This window comes from Petaurus breviceps, unplaced genomic scaffold, assembly GCF_028583685.1.
Source record: "Petaurus breviceps papuanus isolate PSGF00001 unplaced genomic scaffold, PetGlider_PUasm1.0 225, whole genome shotgun sequence".
NCBI classification, from domain to species: domain Eukaryota; kingdom Metazoa; phylum Chordata; class Mammalia; order Diprotodontia; family Petauridae; genus Petaurus; species Petaurus breviceps.
In genome coordinates this window covers 2,173,515-2,198,308 of record NW_027185889.1, presented here as the reverse complement: position 1 = coordinate 2,198,308, position 24,794 = coordinate 2,173,515, and the positions used below count along the sequence as shown (strand labels likewise).

The following is a 24,794-nucleotide window of genomic DNA, read 5'->3' as shown; positions in this document are numbered from 1 at the left end:
AAAGCAACCTGGACAGGTAGAGTAGGAGGCTGAGCTGGTCAGTACAGCCCATACTGACCTACAATGACACTGATGGAGTTCCTTTTCTTTATGTATTGACTTTAATTGTTTACTTTAATTATCTGCTTTATTTAGGTTTATGTATTCTGTGTGTTTGTTACTAGATGTAGCTGTAACCTGAACTTTGGTCTTTACCTGCTTTTTTTTTTTATTAATTGTTGCTGTAGCTTTAACCCTTTCTTTATGTGTTCTGTGTGTCTGTCACTAGATGTTGCTGAATTTTCGTCTTGCTCTGTAACCTTAATTAAAAGACACCTGGACCAGAGCCTGGGAAAGCCATTCGAACCTAGGGGGTGGCCGCCAAGAGATGTTCCTCAGCCCCAGGCTTGTATTGCTTTCTTGAGCAGACCAGGAACCTGAGTCCTTCTCACCCCGAGGCTCTGCCTGAGGGAGCCATTGCCAAAGATCAAAAGCTCAGTCTCCTGCCAGCTCTGTATCCCCTGACTTAAACACCCCATCAGGGCTCTTTCCCCTTTGACAGATTCTTCCATCCCCGGGATCTGACCAGCCTAGCTGGGACAACTGCCAACAGTTGCTCCACCTGGGATCCCCAAAGGGAGGGGAGTGAACTTTTGAAATCCAAAAATCTCAGTGCAAGGGGCCACCAGAGAGATAAAAATGCCATGGGAGTGTATTCTGTGTATTGTGTTGTTTTGTGTATATTCTGTCTCTGGGATACCAGCAGGCAGAAAGGAGGAAACCTTTTTCCTTTTGCCATGCTGCGTTCTCTGTATATTCTGTCTGTATGTGTAAAGAAATTTCTAAATCTACCATCCTATAAGATTCAAAAAGAGGCAGCCAAGCAGCAAGACCTACACTAGAGATTAATAATCTCTTTAAAAAAGGCTGTTGGCAGAGAACAATTTCTCCTTTTACTCTTTGAACTCTAGCCAAATTTATCAAAGTAGAAAGACAAATGGAAAGAGAGAGAATGAGAAATTTCTCCCCTAAAATCTATCTAAGGGAAAAGGGGTCACTTCAATGATCAAAGAGAAGTAGGTTTCCAAGCTGCACTTTGGAATAGGATTAACACTTAACCCTTTCCTGGATCACAGAAAGAGAACTGTGCAACATCATTGGGAATATAGATCCAGGTGATTGAATTCATTCTGCTTACAATTTGGCACCAAGAAAAAAAAAAAACTAGTTCTGTGTAACTACAAAAACTGAAGTTCAAGGTCACCAGATTGGTTATTCAATTGTTTTCATTTCAAAGTTCAAAATTAATACCATGATTGTTACTAGTAAACAGTTGTATTATCTGTGTTGTATGAGAAGCAGTTTCTCTTAAAGTCTTGAAATAGATCTGAAATTTTAAAGGAATGAACACCTAAGAAAAGTTTACTTGGTAAAGGGTCAAAAAGAAAAATCCACTAAGATTCTCCTGTCTGTAGTCCTACCTCTGATAAGGCTAGGTTATTGTGCCTTCTCTGTGTGATCCAACTCTGACCAGATTAGTGCCACAGTGACAAGTTATTCTCTTCCTTGTGTTTCCAGTTCTTCTTAGCTAGGGCCACGGAGCTCTCCCCTGTGATCCAGCTCTGATGGAGCTGAGGAGACAATAAGAGGTTTGAACCATTAAGATTTTTTTTTCTCCCTGTTGTCCTGGCTATAACTGAGCTAGGGCTACAGTGAAGTTAATTTGATTTAACTTCCTCCAAAAAAATAAAAAAAAGAAAAAGGTTGGAAGGTACAGTAGCTACATCGAAGCTACATGGGCTTGTCATCTGCCTACCAGGAAGGTTAAATCCCTAGAATAGAATATTTTTTTCTGAATGACATGGGAACAGTTAGAGAAGGGAAAAGAAGCTTGTGAAACAAAAAAAGATACAAGTAAATTATTATTCCATATATTAAGCCTGGGATACATCTGAGTTACTAAAGTGTGTGTTACATCTGAGCTATTGAGCCTAAAATCATATTCTTTCCACAGCCTAAATAGTTTAGTAAAAGGGTACTTGATCTAGCTCCCATCAGCAAATTTTAGATCTCCAGGTACCCTGAAGTCCATCCCTCTAAGTAAGCAGAGCCTGAAGTTTTTACTTCAAGTTTCCCAAACCCACTCCTCGATGCTCCAGACAAATTGACCACCCCATAACCAAGGTCTGCTACAGCTAAGCATTCATAGATGTTTATTTGATAGAGTATAAGCTGATAATGTGCTTTGAGTGTAATGAGTTTGGAAAAATGGAGGGTTTTCCCCTGAAATATAGAATTCACTCTGTACCATGAAGCCCCAACTTCAGTACCATCTAAGAGGCCTCTTCCTTGTTGCTAAGGACTCCTGGAAAACAATGGAGCAGGGAGAAAACCCCCAGAATACAGAGCAAAAAGAGAAAAACCAGAGAGGTACAGCTAAGAGAAAGATGAAAGAGAGAAAATCAGAAAAGTGAGAAAAAGCTTGTCAGTGAGAAACAGTGTGTTCCAAATTCTGCACTCACTGGCTGTGTGACAACCCTGAGTTTCAATTCATCTGTAAAGTGGGGAGATGAGAAAAAGAGGGGAGAAAATGAATTTACACAGAGCCAAGGATGCTTTCTCATGGCACAATTGGAATGTCACATGTCCCTGCTTTTTCCTTCTATAACAAGTCCCTATGCTGCGAGCAAGTAATCAGTTAAAGATATAAGCTCTTTTATGCTAGCTTATTGGACGATATATTATTTTTCATCTAGGATTAAAATATGTATAGAAAGTTATGCAAACTGCTTAAGATCATTTTAAAAGTTGTATTCATAAATCTTGAAACTGTTTTGAAGAATGAAAATATTTTAAAAAGAAATTTTTAAAATCTCTAGTGTGATTCTAAGAGACCCACTAAAACCTCCATTTGCAAGACATGTTTCTTGCTGAATTGATGTAACAAATTGTAAAGCAGAAAAGAACTTGTTTTGATCCATTATTTAACCAAGTGCTAAAATTTGTAACTGAATGCATATGTGTAAAAATTCATTCCCCTTTTTTGAGATTCTGTTCGGCACTCCACCTCCTATTGTATTTTGGGTGACGGATGCTATTATGTATGATAGTTAATTATTTACTTCTCAAATCCCTCCAAGCTCTCCGAAACATCAAAGACCCAGTTCTAGCAGTGTACCAGACCACACTGCTGTTAAGGTGGCAGGAAGAAAAGCCTGGATCCACCCCTCACACATCAAGGTGACAGCTCCTCCTGACCCACCAGACCTGTGGGTAACAGAGCCAGGTGGTGATTTACAACTGAAGATTAAGAGACTGTCCTGACAGCCCTGTTCCTGGCATACCTGCCTTTGGCTGGTTCCAACTCCTATGCTCCCACCTTGTGCTCTTGGACTTTTACTAAGACAATTGATGGGACTCTAATTTCAAAAATGTGTCTCATGGCCAGCCCACCATTTTTGCTTTGATCACTGTGCCCCAGAATCATGTTGTTTCCCTATACAGGCATGTATTCTGCAAGGACCGATGTTGCTGATTGTGGAGAAGAAAAGCAGCCTTTGTTTAACACAGTCATATGTCTGCCCTGAGGATGGGTCTCCCAATTGTGGGGGACAGGGGAATATCACTGTGCCAATTGGGATTGTGTAACCATTGCTGATTGGGTCACCACATTTAATATTATTGTAATGCCTTTAAATCATGTAACCCAGTTGTCATCAGGATTTTGGATTGGACCAAACAGGATTAGAAAACTGGGACACCTTGGGAATCAGGTTTTATATCACATGAAGGGACCCCGGGGCTTTGTTCACTATTCCTCAACACATCTGCTGGTGGTAATCTAACCCTGGATGGCCCCCCTGTTTCACCCATTACCATCATCCCTGCAGACTCGGGCAGCACTTTGGTAGACTCCAAGGTCCTTGGACATGAGCTTAACTTCTGACTTTTGTATGCAAGAACACCTTTTTGCTGGTAGCCCCCATTTTAGTCCCTATCCTAGTTGGCTTTGATATGGCAGGATAGGCAACGGTGGGTACCACAACCCTAGTGCAAGGGAACAGTACTCTGGACTCAGTTAAGTCCGAGTTTCAACTATGAACAAGAAAAGGCGGGAGTGAAGTGCCCATCAGAAAATATAAACCAAAGCCCCCTAAATCTGCTAGAAGGGAACCCCTACCAGCGTCCCTGGAAACCACCTAATAGGCCATAATAGTGAGGGAATGTTTCATCTGTGTTGCTAGAAACACACCCCATTACAAGTTTGTTCTTGTTAGCCCAGATACAAGTCTGTTCTCGTTAGGTACCCAAGATTTTACTAGAAATTGTACCCCCACCCCCCTTGGAACCACATATAAGTGTATCTTACAGAATACTCAAAGCTGTCTTCCCTATTGGGGAGGCAATAACCAGCCAGTTAATAAACACTCCTATCAAATTATAATTGGCTTTGCTGTCATGTCCATTTCACTTATCCATTACAAATTCACTGGTCTACTCCTGAAAGAGATCCCAAATTGAAAACTCCAAGAAATATAGTAACCAAATTCCAGAATTACAAGATTAAGGAGAAAATACTGCAAGCAACCAAAAGCAAACAATTAAAATCCCGAGAAACTACAGACAGGAGCACACAGGACCTATTAGCTGCTATATTAAAAGATCAGGAGGGAGAGTAGAAACAGGACCTCTGAGCAAGTCGTGCTCCCACCTTCTGCAGTCCATGTAAAAGGCAACTCTGACCAAACTTTGGAGCTACATAACCCACAAATGACTCTGAAAATAGCCTGGCAGGAAGGCAAGATTAGACCTGCAGATTAGGGCTGCAGTGCAGCCACAGGGCAGTTTCAGCTCCTGGACTGCAGAGTGTAGGGGGAACAAGCACCCATTCTGAGGGGTAATCACTCTTGCTTTAACCTACTTGTATCTGGATTGCAGTCTAGGGTGGAGGTCCTCAGGAGGGTGACCAGCTTGCAAGAGTGTGTGGAGACTTCAGAGAGGGAATCCAACTAATACATCCAGCATCGAGAAAAATCCAGTGTTTCAGGTGAAAGCTCCCCTTTCTGGTGGCAGAATTCTACTGTGGCAAAAAGACCAGGGGTCAAGTGACTAAGAAAGCAACATGGCCAGGCAAAGGAAGCAAAGCAAACAGAAGAATCCAATATTAGACTCCTATTTTGGGGACAAAAAGGATCAAAGTATGGAACAGAAGGAAGACAGTGAAGTCAGAACTATTTCACCAAAATCTTCAAAGGAAAATATGAGCTGGTTACAGGCCATAGAGGACATAAAGAGAAGATATGAGAAGTGGAGGAAAAATTGTGAAGAGAAATGAGAACAATGCAAGAAAATTATGAAATGAGAGTCAACAGCCTGACCGAGGAAAATAACAGTTTAAATAACAGACTAACTCAAATGGCAAAAGAGGTGCAAAAAGGCAATGAGGAGAAGAATGCCTTAAAAATCTGAATTTGGCAGATTGAAAAAGAATCTCAAAAGCCCACTGAGGAGATTCATTCCTTCAGATTTAGATTGCAGCAAATGGAAGCTAGTAACTTTGTGGGAAATCAATATGCTTTTAAACAGCTACAAACAAATGAAAGAATAGAAGGCATTGTGAAATATCTCATGGGAAAAACCATTGACCTGGAATATAGATCCAGAAGAGATAATTTAAAAATAATTGGAGTACCTGAAAGCCATGATCAAAGAAAAAAAACCTAGAAATCATCCTCCAAGAAACTGTCAAGGAAAACTGCCCTAATGTTTTAGAATCAGAGGGCAAAATAGAGGTTGAAAGAACTCACCAACCACCGCCTGAAAAAGATCCCAAAAAGAAATCTCCTAGGAATATTATAGTCAGGTTCTGAAATTCCTAGATCAAGGAGAGAATATTACAAGCAGCCAGGAAAAAACAATTTAAATATTGAGGAAACACAATCAGGATAACCCATGATAGGGCAGCTTCTACACTGAGGGAGTGAAGGGATTGGAATGTGATATTCCAGAGGGCAAAGGAGCTGGGATTAAAACCAAGAATCACCTACCCAGCAAAACTGAGTGTCATGTTTCAGTGGAAAATTTGCTCAGTCAGTGGAATAGAGGACTTTCAAGCATACTTGATAAAAAACCAGAGTTGAATATAAAATGTGACACTCAGATGTAGGAAACAAGAGAAGCATGAGAAAGTAAACAGGGAAAAGAAATCATAAAGAATTTATCAAAATTGAACTATCAACATTTCTACATGGAAATGTGATAATTTTAACTGATAAAACTTTTCTCACTCTGAAAATAGTTGAAGGGAAAATAAATACACACATATACATGCATACATACATATTTGTGTGTGTGTATATATTTTGGAGGGTACACTGGCATATTCATACATATGTGATTGTGTGTATATATGTTTAGAGGTATACATAGAAAGAGGGCACAGGACCAATTTAATAAGAAGGGATGATACTTAAAAAGTGAAATTAAAGGTAAAAGAGGAATATAATGAGAGGAGATGGGGAGAGACAGGATGGGGTAAACTATCTCATATAGGAGAGGCAAGGGAAAATTGTTACAATGTAGGGGAAGGATAGGAAGGCAAAAGGGAATGGGTCAACCTTATTCTCATTGAAGTTGTTTCGGGGAGGGAATGAAATACACACTAAATAAGGCATCTCACCCTACAGGAGAGTAGAGAGAAAGTGGATGAGAGGGGGGATGATGGAATGGAGGGCAAGCTGGTGTGGGGGAGGGAAGTTGAGAATATAACAAGTAGGAGGTGGGATAGGAGGGAAGGAAATATAGTCAGTATTTTACAATATGTCTACTATATTAATGTTTTGCATTAGCTACACATGTAAAACCTATACTTAACTGCTTATCTTCCCCCTAAGTGTGAGTGACAATGAAGGAAGGGTATGAATCTGGAATTCAAAGTTTTAAAATCCAATGTTTAAATATGTGTGTGTGTGCGCGCGTGTATACACACAATATTATTAATACTATTTTACAGGTAATTGGGAAATAAGATATATAGGCACTGGGGCATAGAGGTCCACCACGCCCTACTGGAAAGTCAAAGGGGGTATGGGAGAAGATATGGAAGAGAGCAGTTTGGAGGAGGGGATATCCTGTGGGACAGCTATTTTGGGGCAATGGGTAGGAGAAAACGGGGAGAAATGTGTAACTCAAAATCTGGCAGAAAAGAATTATGTACATAAGAAGTTAATAAAACATTTGAAAAAAAAGTTTGGGGGGATTGGAATGTGATATTTCTTAAGGCAAAATACCTAGGACTTCAACCAAGGATTAACTACCCAACAAAACTGAGCATAATCTTTCAGGCAAGGAGATGGACATTTAATGAAATAAGGGACTTCCAGACCTTCCTGATGAAAAAGCCAGAGCTTAGTAGAAAACTTATTTATCTCCAATTACAAGATTCAAGAAAGACATAAAAAGGTAAACAAGGAAAACACACATTCACATATACAAAGATGCACACACACACACTCACGCAAAAATGCACATACCTGGGAATACAATAAGTGAAAAATGTTTACATCCCTATATGAGAAGCTGATAACTATCAATATCGAAATTTATATGATTATCATGACCTTTTTTTACATAGAGTGTGTGAGTATAAATGAACTAATCTGATATTAAAAAACCTTATTAAGGTGGTCAAAGGGACTATATTGGGATAAAAAGAAATAATGAGACAGAAAAAAGTCAATTATGCCATACAAAGAGGTGATAAAAACACATTATAGTAGGGGGGAAGGAAAGAGGGAGAGGTACATCATTTTAACATTATTCTCACTGGTTCCGGTTCAAAGAGAGATCAACATAATCAGTTAAGTTTAAGATTCTAACGTGAAAAGACACAAAAGTCATTAAATAGAGGGAAAGGAGGGAGGGAGAGGAGCACTGTATGAAATATACTCTCATTGGTTTGGGGACAAAGGGGGAATAATATATTCTAAGTATAAAAATTTATTGTGTCCTATAAGCAGTAGGCATGTAAAGGGGGGGGGATAAAAATGGGGGGAGTTTACAAGGGAGGGAAATAGTAGTAATGGGAGAGGGTAGGTAAAGAAAGGGGGGTCACCAGCAGGGAACAATGAGGGAGGTTCAAAAGGAAAACCCTTAAGGAGGGGGAGAAGGAAGAAACAAAAACATAAGCAGGGGAGGGAATAGGATGGAGGGAAAGAGACAGATTGTAATCATGATTGTGAATGTGAATAGGATGAACTCTCTCATAAAAAGGAGGCAGATAACAGAATGGATTAAAAACTATAATCCTGCAATATGCTATCCACAAGAAACACATTTGAAACAAAGGGATACCCACAGGGTAAAGGTAAAAGGCTGGAGTAGAAAATATTAAGCCTCAGCTAAAGTAAAATAAGCAGGGGTAGGAATCCTTATCTCAGAGAAAGCAATACCAAAAATAGATCTAATTAAAAGAGATAAGGAAGGAAACTATATCCTACTAAAAGTTCCCATAAAGAATGAAGCAATATCACTACTTAAGATACATGCACCAAGTGGTATAGCATCCAAATTCTTAGAGGAGAAGTTAAGGACTTAGAGGAAGAAATAGGCAGCAACAGTATACTAATGGGGGATATTAACCTCCCCCCCTCTGAACTTGATAAATCTATCCTCAAAATAAACAAAAAAAAATAAGTTAAGGAGGTGAATAAAATCTTAGAGGGTTTAGATATGATAGATCTCTGGAAAAAACTGAATGGGGATAAAAAGGAATATACTTTTTTCTCAGTGGTTCATGGCACATACTCAAAATCGACCATGTACTAAGGCATAAAAACCTCACAATTCATAGCAGAAAGGAAGAATTATTAAATGCATCCTTCTCAGATCATGATGCAATAAAAACCATATACAATAAAGGGCCATGGAAAGATAGACTAAAAACCAATTGGAAATTAAACAATTTAATCCTAAAGAATGAGTGGGACAAACAAGAAATTATAGAAATAATCAGTAACTTCATTCAAGACAATGACCATAATGTGACAACATACCAAAATTTGTGGGATGCAGCAAAGGCAGTATTAAGGGGAAGTTTTGTATCCATTCCTATTAAAAACACTAGAAAGTATAGCAATAAATGGGGCCTCCCTTAAAATAATAGGTAGCATCTATTTAAAGCCATTGGCAAGTATTATATGTAATGAGGATAAGCTAGAAGCATTTCCAATAAGATCAGAGGTGAAACAAGAGTGTCCACTATCACCCCTCTTATTCAATCTGGTACTAGAAATGTTAGCAGTAGTAATTAGAGAAGAAAAAGAAATCAAAGGAATCAAATTAGGCAAAGAAGGGACCAAGCTATCCCTCTTTGGAGATGATATGATAATATACTTAGAGAATCAAGTAAAAAACTACTTGTGAAAATAAATAAATTTGGCAAAGTTTCGGGATATAAAATAAACCCACATATATATTACTGGAAAAAAAAGTCATTCACTCAGAGCTTCCTCTTCTCCTATCTGCCATATTTTAATCTCATAACTTTTGAATGCCTTCTGCCACTATGTCCTCTCCCTCAACCTCTTTCTCACATGAAGAGGTAGCCCAACTTCTTGCTAAGGTAAACATCTCCATCAGCACTAGTGAACCCACTCTCTCCTGACTCCTTCAGCTGATTGCCCTCTCAGTTATACCCACTCTTTAACTTATCTTCAGTCTCTCCCTCTCTGCATGTTCCTTCCCTACTGGCTAGAAACATAACCTTGTCTCCTTCATCCTTAAAAATAACCCTCACTCAATCATTCCATTCTTGATAACTAATGTCCTATATTTATCTGCCCTCAGTAGCTAAAATACTTGAAAATACTGTCTATAATAGTACTTCCACTTCCTTTCATCTAACTTTCTTTTTTAATTCCCTTTATTCTGGCTACTTAACTAATCACTCAACTGAAACTTGATTTCCTTATCACCAAATCCAATGGTCTTCTGAGAGTCCTCTTTCTTCTTCACCATGCTAGACTTAAAAACTACCAATCTCTTTCTTCCTGATACTCTATTTTCTCTAAGTTTTTGGAACACCATTCTCTCCTAGATTTCCTCCTTAACTTCTCAACCACTTGTTCTGTGTCTTATCATGTTTCCATAACCCCCACTTAAAAACTACAATGGTTGCCTATCACCTTTAAGATCAAATACAAAGGGGGTGGCTAGGTGGCACAGTGAGTAGAGTGCCAGCGCCAGAGTCAGGAGGAGCTGAGTTCGGATCCAGCCTCAGACGCTTAACGCACACACACACCTTGGGCAAGTTACTTAACCCCAATTGTTCTCCAAAAAAAAAAAAAAAGCAAAAACAAAAAAAGACCAAATACAAAATCACTTCAAATTTCTTCACAATATAGCCATTTACTCAAACACACATCTTTCCACATACCTTACATTCCTCCCTTCCACCCTACCATGTGTTCTTAGATCAAGTGATACTGGTTTCCTTGCTATTCCTAAAATATGAAGCTCCATCTCTTGTCTTCAGGCATTTTCTCTGGCTCTCTCCCATGTCTGAAATGTTATCCCTTTTTATTTCTTCCTCCCAGTCTACCTGGCCTTTTTAAAATTCAAGCTAACACCATACCTTCTACACAAAGTCTTTCCAAACACTTCTTAATTCTAGTGCCTTCTCTTCATATTTTTTTATTTATCCACTATATAACTTATTTATACATATTTATTTGCTTGAGGTCTTCTGATTAGATTATAAATTCCTTTAGCAGAGGAATTATACTTTGTCTTTCTTAGTATCTCCAGCATATGGCATGCTGCATAACATACAGTAGTCAATAAATGCTTACTGATTTGCTGAGAATATTGTCACAAGCATGTGCCCATCACATAAAATGGGCAGGCCTGGATAGTTGTAACCTGAATTGAAGGAATTTCTGAAATCAATGATCTCATAGCTCCCTTTAAGTATTTGGAGTATTTGATTGACTTTGGACAAGCTACAACTTTTTTTGGTCTCAATCTCCTCAAGTAGACATAAGGGGTTTGAACCAAATCATCTATTTCTTTCATTTCTGAATCTTGTGATCCAAAGAATAAGACCACACTATTCCTAAGACCATTATATCAGAAGGCAAGCTCCAAAGGTCATTCCATTTAGTGTTACAGAGATCAAGAGTAGTCTCAGACTTGTTATAAGGTACTATGCATAGTTTTGTTGTAGAAAATGAGTGCTTACCAAAGGATCTAGGAAATTTAAGTAATGCCTATATCCCATGAAACTAAATCCTCTAAAAAAATTATCTCTGAACTTTAAAACTGGAATATACAATTTGCTGATTTTGTAATTTGAAACACTCAGGAGCATAATAGATTCAGCTGAAGGAGAGTCGGGAGAAAGTAATTTGGTGAGGAGAAAGATAATTATTCCCCAAGAAAATTGAAATCAATTAAACTGCTCTCAAAAGTAAATTGTTTTGTGATAATTCAAGAATACTAGGAAGTCATAATTCTTTCCCCTTTACAAATACAAAGTCAATTTAAATAACTTTATTTATTTTTTTAAAGCAACCAGGGTTAAGTAACTTGCTCAAAGTTACACGACCAGTTATTTCTGGGTGTGGTGCTAAGTATTTGAGCCCAGATTTGATCCCCAGGTCATCCCAACACTGGAGCTGTTGCTCTTACTCACTGAGCCACCTGGCTGCCCCTAAGCAATTGGGGTTAAGTAACTTGCTCAAGGTTACATGGCCAAGTGTTTCTGGGTGGGTGCTAAGTGTCTGAGCCTGGATTTGATTCCCAGGTCATCCAGACACTGGAGTCGGTGCTCTTACTCCCTGTGCTACCTGGCAGCCACAATTTAAATAACTTTAATCCATCACAGTAGAACTCATGTCTAATAAGAAGCAGAAGGTGACAGGCACCAGTGTGATTAGTCTTCACTTGAATCTAAAAAAAGATGGTTGTTGAACATTAATCACAGATTTTAGCAACTTTAGAGAAAATAATATAAACTATTGTGTGTAAATATGATTATGTTAATCTGACGGCACATAAAGAGTAGAATAGCTTAAAAGAAAAGATCACTGGATCTTTAGGAGAAGGGTCTTGGTTTGAATCCTGACTCCACTATTTACAACTTGTGGCCATGGTCAACTCCTTTAACCTCTGTAAAACATATTTTCTTCATTTGTACAATGAGAGGGTAGAACTATGGATACTGAAGCATTTTTGAGATCTATGTTCCAATTATCCTATGGTATATTGGTATTTTTTTGTCTTCAGGTCTGGCCAAGGAACAAAACTGAGTAGGTAATAAGGTCACATGGAAGCAAATAGAACTTTAAGGATGCACGAATGATCCTGGGAATGGTAAAGGCCAAAAATATCTGTGGTGGAAATAGGATGAGAGAAAGGTAAACATCTGTATTTTGTTTGAGGAATAAACATCTGGTAGGTTTTATAGTTTTCTTATGAGAAAAATGTGTCAGGGAAACTTTGAAGTCAATACTAACCATATATTAAGGTAATATAATCTGAATTTTGCATTGTTTTCAAATCTTTCAGTAAATGATTATTTTATAGATTATTTCATTACTTCACAAAAAGAATAATGGGGAAAAGATATTAAAATGAACAGCATATGACTTTTTAACATTGATACGTTTTGCTCAACAGAAAATACTCAGAAAAATGTAATTTCAACTATGTAAAAGTCACCAAGTTGCTTGCATGGACTTCTAATTGTGGGGAAGTTCTGTTTTTGGAGCAAAATTAGCAAGCAGGGAAAAAGGTTCTATTTAGGGTGTTTGCATTTTTTGAAAAAAAAATAGGGGGATATATTTCAGGAGCAATACATCCCCCAATATAATTAAGTTTCATGACAGGAAAGGGGTATTGTCATTTCCACAAATATGGAATGCCTTTTCTTTGTTTAACTTACTGTAGTCATGAGATTTCCTCCTCCCTTCATTCCTCCATTCCTTTGTTCCTTCTTTTTTCCTTCCCTCTTCTCCTTTTCTATTTCCCTTTCATGCCCCCTTTTTCCTTCCTTCCTTCCATCCTCCCTTTCTTTTCTCACCCTTCTCTCCAGTCAATAAAGTAATAATTTAAATAACATTTTTTTGGGCAAAGGACTTTTGAGTATGAAAACTAAGTATACAGGAAATTAAAGTCTGATAATGGCACATACTGTAATCAAGGCTCCCAATCTCTCTCACTCAGTATACTGTAGTAGCCTCCTTACTTGTTTTCCTTGTTCTTGTAACACCTTGTTCTAATCTGCCTTCTTAGGACAGTCAAAATAATCACTTTATGTTATTGCTCTGAGTGCATCCATCACTCTGTCATTCAGAATATCCTGTAGGTTAAGAAAAAAACCAAAAAGTCCTAGATTTGAAGTCAAGAAACTTGAATTTGAATCTCAGCTCTGCTGCTTATCACTTTGGTGACTTTGAGCAAGTTACTGATACATCATTGTCTGTGAAAGGAATAGATTAGAATTGTTAAACTCTAAGTTACATTCTCATTCTTAATCCTGTTATCCTACAATTGTGACTTAAAAGTGTCAATAATTTCATTTATCTTCAGATAAGGCTGAAAATGTATTCCTTGAATCATTTGCAAAATTATTTAGTTTCATTCCACAAATAAATGCTCCTCCTTCTATGTATGAATCATTTTCCTACATATGGGGTAAGCAAAGATGAAATAAGGTACTGTACCTCTCATCAAAGAATTATTCATATTATTTATAGAGAAAAGGATGTCAAAATAATGCAATGAAGGAAGTAACAGTTAAAAAGAAGAGGTAATAAGTAAATTCCATGAGAAATTTGAGGGGGGATAGAAAACTTTAACATTGGGATAAAAGAATAATGATGGGACTCAGGATTTTTAGAGCAAGAAAGAACTTTAGAAGGCATGCAGTCCAAATGTCCCACTGGGGATTTTGGGATCAAAGTGGGGTTAAGTGGTTTGCGGAAGGTAATACAAGTAGTAAATGGTTGAGCTGTCATTTGAATTCAGGACATAGAATGCTAGTATTATGGATCTAAAGAGTTAAATGGATTCAGAGGCCACCTACTCTTCCTCCCATTCATTTTGTGAATGAAGAGACTGGTAGGTTAAGTGACTTGTCTAAGGTAATAAAATTCATGAGTGAGGAGATGGTTCTTGAACATACAATCTCCCAGTGTCAGAGATAGTATATTCTCCACCGTGCTCAATTCTTTGCCTCTAAACAAAACATTTTCCCCACAGGACCACAAATACTGGATGGAAGAAATGAAATATGAACTGGACTCTGGAAAAAAAGAATGATTTCCACAGATGAAGGAAGTGGAGTGTTGGAAATATATTTCAAATATAGAGGATGATGGGAGAAATGGTAAGGACAGAGGTAAAGAAATAACAAAGTATGGAAGATGGAAAGTGGTCCATTTGATGTGAATATAGAGTAAGTGAAAAGTATAATGGAAAAACTAATGATGGAAAATGCCGAAAGTTATGATAAATAATTTTTACCTTATTATTAATAGTTTAATCTCATTTCAACTCAATAGAATTTCCTCCAATATACATTTCCTGATGTACACAAAATAGCATGGAGAAGAGGACAGACATCTGGGAGTAAGGTACTTCTTGGTTCAGTGAAATATAAATGGAAACTTTCTTTGATTGGACTTGATATCAGCAGTCATTTATATACTGCCAAAAAAAAGTCTAGGATTCTTGAAAGAAGTGCACTTCTTTCAAGTAACTTTGCAGCACCCACCTGTTTCTATTGCCTACAAAATGGAAATCAATACTCCACATTTTGTATTTTCCCCTACACAAAATACATTCTGATAGTGGACACTTAATAATCCAAATAAAATAAGCAAACATTTATTAGGTGTGTTATACATGTGAGTAACTACATTAGGCACTAGGGATATAAGACAAAACTGAGTTAGCTTTTGTACTCACAGACCTAACATTCTAAATGAATGTTCATAGAACTGAAATGAATATTGGCTGCTGCTCTTCATGCTTGTTCTATGTCAGCTTACCTCTATGAGTTTCCTTAAACACCGTCCTTCCTAAATTTCTTCCAATTAAAATTCTAACTATTACTTAAGGTCCAACTCATGCACCATCTCCTTCAGGAAAGCTTCTGTGTCTTCCATAGTCAGTAGCCATCCTTTACTTTCTCAGACCTCAGATATCCCTTGGTTATCATCTCTTTAGTTCACTTTTAGATATTTTGTGTAGTGTCAACTTGGTGCTATAAAAGATAGAGATTGGCCTTGGGAATAAGGGAGAAAAAGTCAAGTTAAAGTCAATTAAATGACATAATATATACAAGACAATTTGTTAAGTTTAAAATTTTATTAGATATTACTGTTAATAGTTAAAAATAATGCTATTTTATAAACAATAGATTATATACATCAATATGTTATATGCAATATAATTACATCTATTTTATATAGCAATGTATTACAGGTTATATATACTATAAGATATTAAATATAAATTATATATAATATAATGATTTATAATAATGACAAAATGTGGTACTTCAGAAATTTGCTAGCTATGTAATCAAGGTGAAGTCATTAAATTCATTAGCCCCACTTTTCTGAACTATAAAATGATAAATTTCCTACCTCACTGGTTTGTTCTGTGTATAAAAGGAGATAATTTTTTTAACCAATCTAATTTAACTAATCTAATAAAACCAAATTTATAAAAACTTAAATTGCACCTGAGGCATCTTGGTGTTGCAGGGAATAGAGAACTATTCTTAGAAGTAAAATAAAAAGAAATGAATTCAAAACGTGTTTTAGATACTTATTCTCTGAGTGTCATTTGATAAGTCATTTAACCTCAATTTGCTTTACATTTTTCATGCGTAGAATAAGGAAAATAACGGCACCTCCATCTGAGGGCTGTATTGAGTGTTTAATAACATATTTGTAAAATTGTTTATAAACCTTAAAGAGCTAAGTAAATACCAGCTACTATTGTTCATGATATATATATTTTTTATTTTTTATATAATCCCAAGTTGACAAAGGATCCTATGTGCATTATTTCATTTGTGTTTGCCAAGAAATTTGTGTGGTAGGCAGTCCATGTATTTTTCAGAGAGGAACACAACAAAAATTCAGAGAGGTAAATTATTTTCTGAAGATCACACAGCCGGTAAATATTAGAGGAAAAACTCCAAGTTGTTTTGCCAAGGCCAAAACTTTTATCACTAGCTACAGTGACCCTAGTAAGTAAAAAAACAAAAACAAAAAAAAAACTCCATGAGGACAGGAAACATAACTTGATAATAATATAATAATGATAACATAATTACAATTTAATTCTTTACCTCTGCATAATGAACAGATCTTTGAATATTATAAATGCCAAAAATGTTTATTAAGGTAATTTCTAAGATCCAATTAATGCAAAATTAGACTCATTCACTTAAGGTTTTATTTAGTTGAGAAATAAGAAGGTCTGGTTTCAGAATCTTTATTAGAAGGACAAATACCAAAGATGAAGCCTAACTACTTTGACCACATAATGAGAAGACAGTACTCATTGGAAAAGACCTAGATGTTGGAAAATAATAAAAGCAAAAGTAAAAGGGGATGGCAGAGAATGAAATGGATAAAGAGCTAGTAGAAGTAAGAAACATGAGCTTGGAAAGATTTTGAAGGATAATGGAGATTAGACAGGCCTGAAGTGGTATGGTCCATGAGGTTGCAAAGAATTGGACATGATTCAGCAACAACAACAATAACAACATTCGCCCCTTACCTTGCTTTATCTCTTCTTAACAGTCATAGCTCAGGAGAACACTTTCTTAAAAGTACCAGGAAAGAAATATACCTAATTTCTACAAGACTACCCATTTCTGTTCATTTTTGGCCATTTTCCCAAAAACATTAAACTCACTGTATCGATGTTCAATGTTTTTTTTTTTTTATCAATTTGTTGTTTACTTTTAGTTTACAAGATTCAATTACACAATTCCTTGAGTTTCAAATTTTGCCCCCCTACCTCCCCTCCCCCTCCATATGGAGGCATAGAATCAAGTATAGGATCTGCAAATGCTATCACATTAGACATAAGTCAGGTTATAAAGACGGATTGTATCAGATGGAATGAAAAATGGCAAACAGGAAATAAAACCAAACAAGAAAAAGAAAAAGATCAGGTAGTTTGCTTCAATCTAGTTTCAAACTCAGTTCTTTCTATTTCTTTCTCTGGATGTAGACATCTCTCTCCATTATGAGTCTTTTTGGATTGACTTATATCACTGCATTGCTGAGAAGAGTCCAGTCTATCAAAATTGGTCAACACACATATGTTGTGTCTGTAATTATATACAAATTTCTGCTGAATCTACTCTTCTCACTCAGCATTGGTCCGAATAAGCCTCTCCAGGTAAATATGAAGTCCATCTGCTCCTCGTTTCTTATAGCACAATAGTATTCCATTACATGCATATACCATAACTTGTTCAGCCATTCCCCAATTGATGTACATCTCCTTAATTTCAAATTATTTGCCACCACAAAAGAGCTGCTATAAATATTTTTGTACATATGGGTCTTCCTCCCAATTCTATGATCTCTTTGGGATATAACCCTAGAAGTGGAATTGCAAGGTCAAAGGGTATGAAATTATGTATAGCTCTTTGGGCATAATTCCACATTGCTCTTTGGAAAGTTTGATCAGTTGACAACTCCATTAGTGTTCCAATTTGATCACATGCTCTATAGCATTTGTCATTTTAGCCAATCTGACTGGTGAGATGTGGTACCTCAGAGTTGTTTTGATTTGCATTTCTCTAATCAATAGTTATTTAGAGCATTTCTTCATATTCTTATAGATATTTTTAATTTCTTCCTCTGAAAACTGCTTGTTCATATCCTTTGACCATTTGTCAATTGAGGAATGACTTGTATTCTTATAGATTTCACTCAATTCTTTATATATTTTAGAAATGAGACCTTTATCAGAGATACACATTGTCAAAGTTCTTTCCCAATTTCCCACCTCCCTCTTAATCTTGGTTACATTGGCCTTTTTGTACAGAAGCTTTTCAATTTAATGTAATCAAAATTATGCATTTTGCATTTTATAATGCTCTCTAATTCTTTTTTGGTCACAAATTCTTTCCCTCTCCACAAATCTGACAGGTAAACTATTCCTTGCTTTTTGGGATTGGTTACAGTATCAACCTTTATACCTAGATCATGCACCCATTTAGACCTGATTTTTATGTATGGTATCAGATAATGGTCTATGCCCAGTTTCTGCCATACTATATTCTAGTTTTCCCATCAGTTTTTGTCATATAGTGAGTTGTTATTGCGAAAACTGGGGTCTTTGGGTTTATCAAATAGTAGATTACTATAGTCATTGACTGCTGAATCTCATGTGCCTAATGTATTCCATTGATCCACTACTCTATTCCACTCCTATACCAAGTAGTTTTGATGACTGCTCCTTTTTAATAAAGATTAAAATCTGGTATAGCCAGTCCACCTTCCCTAACATTTCTTTTCATTAATTTTCTTGATATTCTGGGTCTTTTTTTCTTCCAAATGAATTCTGTTACTATTTTTTCTAGCTCTATAAAGTAGGGTTTTTTTTTGATAAATTGATTGGTATGGCACTAAATATATAATTAAATTTGGGTAAAAGTATCATTTTTATTATATTAGCACTACCCAGCCACGAGCAATTGATATTTTTCCAATTAGTTAGATCTGACTTTATTTGTATGAAAAGTGTTTTGTAGTTGTGATCATGTATGTCCTGGGTTTGTTTTGGCAGGTAGATTCCCAAATATTTTATAATGTCTATGGTAACTTTTTAATGGGATTTTTCTTTATATTTCTTGCTGTTTAAATTCATTAGAAATATACAGGAATGCCAAGGATTTATGTGGGTTTATTTTATATCCTGCAACTTTGTGCCTATATCTGTTTCTCCTGCAATAGTTTTGAACATCTGTGCCTTACTGCTGGTGGTGAAAACAGATTTTTTTTTTATCACCTTAACACCTGTCTTAAGATCTTGAAGACATGACTTGGACTGATATAATGCACTTCAATGACTATAATTTAATTAATATAAATATCGCACCCACCTGAACTTCAGAGGAAGCAGTTATTGTATGAATAATTACTCTCTAGAAATTGTGGAGAAAGTTGAGGTATGTTGTTAATGTGAAAACTTTACATACTGAAAAACATTTTTACCTGAAATAATTCTTTGAAATCTATTAGGCAAGTTTAAAAATATCTCAGAGGATCTTAGGTAATATGACAAGTTTATCCACTGCAAAGATTTTCAGGAAAAAATAGTCAGCCAAGGCAGTAAAATAGGACATTCCTAGCAGCAAGAACTTTGATAATTGTCATAAGGCTATACAAAGGCAAAAAATGAAGACGATACTATGTAAGAAAAGGAGAGACAGATACAGAGAAATAGAAAGAAACAGAAGCAAAATCTGTAAAGCCTGATTTTTTTTTCCCTTCCTCAATCCAAATGTAAACAATGGAAAAGTAAGATCAGAGCCACTAGGTAGCAGGTAAAGAAGAAAGAAACTTTCACCGGGCTTTGTAATCCCTCAGTTGCCCGAAAATAAAGAAACAAAAGAATGAAACTTCAGTTTAGGATTTATTGACTTTTGGGGAGAGAGGGTCATAGATTCCTCTGATAATCTGGTGAATTTGATGAGTATCTTCTCAAAATAAGGTTTTTAAATACATTCCAGAAAACATAGAATTACAGTGGAAACCAATAACATTTCAATAGTATATATATATATATATGAAGTTTATAGATCCTTGGTTAATGGATCCCTGAACTAGATTATTTTTCTATTGATAGCCTCTAAAAATAGAATGATAAGAGGGAAGGGTACAAACTCTAGTAGCCTTAATACTACCTTCAGTCATTGCATGCCACATACCCAATCAGGATTCTTCAATCAGCTATACCTTCTTATAAATATTGTAATATTTATCAATGTTGTATATATGGAGGTAATGCAAAGTCTATCTATATTGCATGCTCTACAAGCAGAAGTCTTTATAAGGGAGTCAGATTCCCTGAGTGGATAAAGATCCATCCCCCTCCTTAGAAATAACAACATTAGACAAAGGATACTCTACTCCATGTGTCTGATAGGATGCCCCAATCTCACTTTATTGACTAAGGGGGAATAATATTGTATTGGAACATAGTAATTGATACATAAATAATTTACACAACAAATACATTATACTTTATTTCTCTGGATAGAGATAGTTTCTTCCTTCATATGTCCTTTTTATTTTGTTTATTTATAATAGTCAAAATGTCTGTTTTCCAAGTCTTCTCCAGACACTTAGCAGCTGTGTATCCCTGCACAATTCACTTTAATATCCTTAATCTCAGTTTCCTAATCTGTAAACTGAGGGTGCTAATAACTCCTACCTCAAATGGTTTTTATAAGGACCATGACCATATATGTGTTTATGTATGTAGATGTAGGTATATAAACTGTCATCATTGGACAAGATGTTAATATTAATGAATTTAGGTAGAAGGTGGAAAGTGAAAAGATGATCTAAATTTAACCTACCCATATTTAAAGAAAGGTAAGAAGCAAATGATATTGAGCAAATATAATGGTCAAAGGCAATTGAATAAATAAAGTGAGTTCAATTCACTCTCATGGAAGAATGACTTTCCTTAATGATAATACAGGATGCTAACTGAGTAGAGGAGCTATTCACGATTGTTAAAATGCTTCAGTGAAGTATACTAGTATACCAGGAGGGAAAGGCACTACTTTAGAATCAGAGGATCAGAGTTCAAATCTCAGCTCTGCCATTCATTACCTGGGTAACCCTGGACAAGTCAGAATCTCTCTGAGATTCAGTTATGTCTTCTTTAAGGTGAGACATATTAATTAATCTCTAAAAGCACTTAGAATTCAACAATTCAGAATCTGTAAACCTGAAAAACCTTTCTGTGAAGGTCACATGGTTTCTTCTTAATGAGAATCTTCTTCTTCTTGCCTTGGGTGATTGAAACGTCCCTGGCATCTTCACAGCCTGCTGCCTCTACTGTGGTCATTATTCCTAAATTTTCTCCACAGTAACCCATGCATGGGCCTGCCCTTGAACCTGGTAGGTGAGATTGGGGAGGTGTCATTCCTATCACTAAGTACTTCCCCACACCACATTTCTGACCACCCTCTCCACCGGACTTGCAGCTATCCTTTCTGTGTGGTTTTGCTCTTTCTTGTATGTATTCCTCTACTAGAATTTAAGACAAGGACTATTTTATTAGTTTGTTATTTATATCTCTAGTGCATGTCACAATTTTCTCACATAACAAATGCTTAATAAATACTCTCTCTAGCTTGCTATCATTTCTCCATTTCATTCAACTCCAAGCCTATTTGCTTTCAGTCCTTTTCAGGTTATAAATAAGGTATCAAGAAGATTAGAAACAAGCACAGGTAATAAGACTGGAAAAAAGACATCGTGGATCAAGATTAGAAGGCAGCAGGAAGTTATATAAAGAACAAAGGGTTTTAAGACAGAAGAAATGAGTTGAAATCCCAGCAGAACCACTATTTAATATTGGGCCAGTCTCTTTATTTTTCTCATTCAATTCTTCATGTATACAATGAAGGAGGTGGATTATACCATCTCTAAAGTATCTTCAAAATAACGTCTAAAGGGGGTAGTGCATCTGATCAAGCTAGAAGGAATGAAGTAGGATAACAGGATTGAAGGCAGCACTACAAAGTTTATATGAGGGTTAATCTGTATTTTAAATATGTATTTTACATTGTCCTTTTTGCTTCTGTTTTTTTCCTAAATGTCTCTAATTATTCCTACTCATTTTAAATTTAAGATTTAAAAGTTTTTGATGTGATATTTCTGTAGAAAAATCTGTAGTTTTTCTAAAACATCTAATTGCAAGGAGACTGATTATAAAGATATTATAAAGGTACACTTTTATCTGAAAATCTACCTTTTGCCTATAGATGACACACAGAGCTGGGGGAAATGAAGACAAAGTTAAAAACTAAATATAGGCACATTAGAATAAATTATGTTTCATTGCTGAAACTAGTAGTGAATGTGATTGCTGAAGAACCTACAAGACATATTCAGGAACTTGAAAAGTTTCTATTTTCCTCAAACAAAAATGAAAAAAAAAATAATCCATTCAACTATGGGGATTTCAAGATAAAATGAAAACATCTCCATATGTTATAGTCCATATGTTTAAATTTTGATAATAGATAGTAGTAAAATGATATGGAAAATATATCATCAAAAGAATTATTTTGATGAAAAATATTAACTCTGTCTTGGAAATAAAGCATTGATTAAGGAAAGTCAATGACATTACATAAAATGTGAATTAGGCTTAGGTTGACTATGGCAACTGAAAGAGCATTCAAAGATAAGATAAGCTCATTATAGATTACTGGCTACTTTGATATGGAATGTCAAATAATTCCATGATGCTGTCTTGTGTACAAATTAGAGCCTGTGCTTTCCATACTTGAAATTATTTGAAAGATTTCTTAGAATACCAAATATGTTCCTATTTATCACATAATAAATGAACAAGAACACATTTGTCAAAAACAAACACTATGAGAGCCTTTAAGAACATAAATAGTAGAAACCAGAAAATGTCATTAAACCAGATAGGGAAACTGAGACACATTATGAGAACTGTGTCAATTGTAGATCAAGAAAAGCTTATACTTCATTCACTAGATAATATTTCACTGAAACGACATTATAGGTATCTTTTTAAAATAAAAATTATTTATTCTTTTTTTTGTTTGTTTTTAATTATTTATTTAATTTTATTTTAGGTTATTCAGTTCCACAACCATTTGGGTTACAAATTTTCTTCCCTCCTTCTCGTCTCCCCCCACCCCCCGCCCCATGGCGGCATGCAATCTGATATAGGTTCTACACATTTAACAGTAGTCAAGTTGGAAAGGAGAATTATAACCAATGGAATGAACAATGAGAAAAAAAGAGCAAAACAAAACAGCTGGATGTGGATAGCCCTTCCATCATGAGTTCTTTGGAGTTGTCATATACCCTTACCATGTTGAGAGGAGCCCAGTCTATCAAAGCTAGCCATAACAGATAAAATGTGTCTGTAATTGTGTACAATGTTCTCTTGGTTCTGCTCCCCTCACTCAGCATCAATTTATATGTCTCTCCAGGTTATTATGAAGTCTGTCAGGAACAGAAGCAGGAACTTTTCTAAGCTCCTCAATGAATTCCTGCACTAGACTTTAAAAAGTGAATCTAAATCGATTTTAGAATGACAGAATGCATTGGAAGATGGAGTGTGGCAGATTCCCACCCCCAAAGGTGATTTGCAGATGACTCACCACAGGACAGAGGATCTGTTGGATCTGTATAAGAGAAAGTGCAGGGCCCACAGCAGTGACTTTAACTTCTCCTGGGGCTCTGAGCCCACAGCTTGGGTGTTTTCAAATCACCCACCCCACCCTCTGGGAACCAAGATGGCAGAGTAAATCCTAGCTACTACCCAGAGATAAATATCACACCCAGTGTAAAATTCTGAAATAGTGGAAACAGTCTCAGACTTGGGAGTCTGGAAGGGTGTAACTGAAGCATTAGGGAGTCTGAAGTGAAGGGTATCCCAACAAGCCCCACTTCAGGTGACCAGCAGGCGATCCTGAAGCCCAGGGTGGTGGAGCCAGCAAGCACTAACAACACAAGCCCAGGTGTACCTTAGCAGCACCAGGGGCATCAGCAGACACCAGTCCTCCCAGCTGCCAGCTGCTGAGCCTGCCTGAGGTGTAGCCCAGGGGCACAAAGCCAGAAACCTGAAGTGGCCAGACCACCCTCACATATGGAAAACTTCACAAATTTGCAAGTGATCCTTGCGCAGGGGCTATCCTAAACTTCTCTGTTTGATTCCAATTTTAGTATATGTCCTGTCAAAGCAAGCACAAAAATATTTATACTTTCATTTCTTAGATTATCCAATCTAATAGGGACATTATTAATTTCCAGAGGTTAAAATTTTATAACTAAGCAGTTTTGAGTTGAGATTAGCTTCATTCCTTCTTTAAAGTTAATGTCAGTGTTAGAGGAATTTTAGTGTTATCCCTTCCAAAATCTGAAGAAGGTATGAAAGGGAACTCAATCAAAGTGGAAAATTTTGTAGCAGACAGAATTGGTTGAATATGAAATATGTTTTAGGGGTAGAAAATACACTTGTATATTTAAAGTTAAAGCAGTGAGAAGACAAGGATAAAACCAAGATCATGAACCTGAATCAAATTATCTTAGTGAAGTTAGAGGTACTATCCTCAGTTAAGACATGGAGAAAGCAGTATGGAAATCCTGAAGATAAAGGAGAAGCACCAGAATACTTGCTTTGGAGATTGTCATAGGAATCAAAGAGAAATAAAAAGATTATCTTGTTCCAGTGAGAGGCTATTTGAATTCAGATAACATGGATTAATCATTCAACTTTTCTATGTTTCATTACCCTTGGATATAAAATAAAAGGATTGACATTGAAAAATTCTTCAAAATCTAGGGCTACCTTATGAAAATATTGTTTATTTATTCTCTATTTTCTATTATTCTCCTTTACATATCTGATGTTTCAATCAAAGTGGTCCATTTCCTCTTCCTCATATAGAATATTCCATCCCTTTTCACATACTGTCCTCCTTAACTGAACTGGACCTTATTTGTCTCTGAGGTCCCTCCTGTCACCAAACTGATGATTATGTGATG

The 24,794-nt window shown here is 36.2% G+C and overlaps 1 non-coding gene across 1 annotated transcript; it reads right to left on the bottom strand.

The window, feature by feature from the left end:
• Positions 1-23,889: 23,889 nt before the first annotated feature.
• Positions 23,890-23,996, bottom strand: LOC138166753 (U6 spliceosomal RNA). The gene has a single exon (XR_011169714.1). It is a non-coding gene; the product is annotated as a U6 spliceosomal RNA (small nuclear RNA).
• Positions 23,997-24,794: the final 798 nt, after the last annotated feature.